Source organism: Antechinus flavipes, chromosome 3 (genome assembly GCF_016432865.1).
Source record: "Antechinus flavipes isolate AdamAnt ecotype Samford, QLD, Australia chromosome 3, AdamAnt_v2, whole genome shotgun sequence".
In the NCBI taxonomy this organism is placed as follows: Eukaryota; Metazoa; Chordata; class Mammalia; order Dasyuromorphia; family Dasyuridae; genus Antechinus; species Antechinus flavipes.
In genome coordinates this window covers 208,203,533-208,206,220 of record NC_067400.1, presented here as the reverse complement: position 1 = coordinate 208,206,220, position 2,688 = coordinate 208,203,533, and positions in this window count along the sequence as shown.

Sequence of the window (2,688 nt, the reverse complement as noted above, 5' to 3'; positions counted from 1 at the left end):
GATCAGATTTTTTAATGCAACATGATAAATGTCAAAATATAGTTAATCTATATTGGATTACTTGATGGCTAGGGGAGGTAGGAAATGAGGAAGGAGGGAGGGAGAAAAACTTGGAGAAAAACTTCCAGGGTTTTGCAAAGGTGAATGTTGAAAACTATCTTTGCTTGTATTTTGAAATTTTACTTATTATATTATATGAAAATATAATATAAATAATTATATAATAAGCTATTATTATTTTAAAATAATAATCCACAAAAAAGAAAATAATGTCTTCCCACTTTTTTGACTATATATGAAGAACTTCCCCAAATGGATTGCATTGCCTTCATAGGTAAGGAACTAATCCCAACAATGATCCTGTATGGATTGAGTTGCTTTGGTAGGGAAGTAGATTATTTCCCCAAAATTAATCCCAAATGGATCAGGTTGTCTTGGTAGATAAGGAACTAATCCCAAATTGATCCAAAATGGATTTGGTAAGTAGAAAGCTGATTCCCTAAAACCAATTCTAAGTGAATTAGATTGCCTTGGTAGACAGGGAGTTGATTCCCCAAACTGATCCTAAAGAGATTGGGATGTCTTAGAAGGGAGGAAGCTGATCCAAAATGGTTTTGATTGAGGGAGGAAGTTGATCCCCTAAATCAATTCCATATAGATTGAGTTGCTGTGATGGATATGCTGAGTCATAACTTGATGGATATTGTGCTGGACAATCATACTTCTAGTAGGAATTAGACCAGGAGACCTTTGATATCTTCTCCAATCCTTTAACTTTATGATTCAAGTCATATTTCTGAAATACTTAGACACCCATGATAGGAAGACCAGGTATTTTCTGCTTCTAACAGTTCAAAACATTTTATAAATGTGAGCCTGACTTCAGGTGTCCAAGTTTCAAAATGACCTAAAGAAATATGACCTGTTTTTCCAGTAATGTTCCTCTTCTGGACTTTAGCATGTGAGAGCAGTAAATAGTAAATAGCAAGCCAAACTCCATGGATATCTGGCCTTCTTCCATTTCCTACCTGAAAAAAATTCTTCTCCCAACTCTTTTGTGTTTGTCCATAACAATTGTGCTTTGTGCCACTTGAGCTTTAAAGCCAACACTCAAATGCTTTTAAAATGACTAAACTAAAAATACCTAAAATTCAATGAAAAACAACAGACACATACTCTATTTTCTTTTGCTTTTTGTTAGGCAGCTACATGGTGCAGTGGAGAAAGTGCTGAGTCTAGAGTCAGGAAAACTAATCTTTTTTATTTCATGTGAGGCTTCAGACAGTTACCAGCTATGTAATCCTGGACAAGTCACACTTCACCCTGTTTGCCTCAGTTTCCTTCTCTGTAAAATGAGCTGGAGAAGGAAATAAGCAAACCATTTTTCAGTATCTTTGCCAAGAAAACCCCAAATAGGGTCACAAAGAATCTGATGTAACTGAAGAACAATTACTCAGGCAAAAACATGCTTTTAGTAGGATGTTTTCTAAGAAGAATACAAAAAGTTAATTTTTCAAAAAGAGGCATCTTCAATAGATGAATAGTCAAATAATGTGGTTTTCAAAAGTAATCCAACTAGCAGCAACATATGGAAAAAATGCTCCAAATTTTTTAGTAATAAAAGAAAGGCAAATCAAAGCAACTATTGATCATTACCTAAACAACTTTGAGGTATCAGCTAACATACATCAAAATGGCAAAGATGGTCAAAGATAGTCATAATCAGTGCTGGAGAGTTCCTGAGACAAGAGGCACACTCTTGTTGGAATTATAAACTGGTCCAACTCTTCTGGAAAACAATTTGGAATTATGTGAGGAAAGTTATTATATATTCATAACTTTTGATATAATAATCCTAATAGGGGTCCTCAAACTTTTTAAATAGGGGGCCAGTTCACTATCCCTCAGACTGTTGGAGGGCCCGACTATAGTAAAAACAAAAACTTTGTTTTGTGGGCCTTTAAATAAAGAAACTTCATAACCTTGGGTGAGGGGAATAATTGTCCTCAGCTGCCGCATCTGGCCTGCGGGTCTTAGTTTGAGGACTCCTATTAGATTCATATTCCAAAGCAAGTCTACAATAGTGGTATTAAACTTAGATAGAAACAGGGGAATTGCTAAACAAATTGTGTTCTATTTATATAATGAAATAATACTATGTTGTAAGGAATAGGGAATATAATGAATTTAGAGAAATCTAGAAAGACTTACAAAGTGATACAGTGAAAAAAACAGACCCAGAAAACAACAAACACAAGGACAATAACACGGTAAATGAGGATAATACTAAAATATGATAGAATTTAGGTCAAATACAAAAGCCAATGCTGAATCAAATACAAGGGTCAATGCTGGTTCCATATATCTGCAAATAAAATATACTTCTTTTATTTTTGAGAAAAAAATTATAAACTATGGTCATGGAAAAATCTTATGTGCTATCAGTTGAAAAGAATACTTTAAAAAAGATGCTCTTCTTTACCATTCTCTCTGAAGCAAGAAGCTGCAGGGGCTTTCTTCAAGAAAAATTCCCTGCTGCCAATGAAATCAGAGGTCCATGTCACTGAGAGGTTAACTGACTTGTTCATGAATATTATGAATATACAACTTATAGGGAAGCTAGGTTGCAGAGTGGTTAGAGTGCCAGGCCTGATATCAGGAAGTTTCAGCATTCTGAGTTCAAATCTG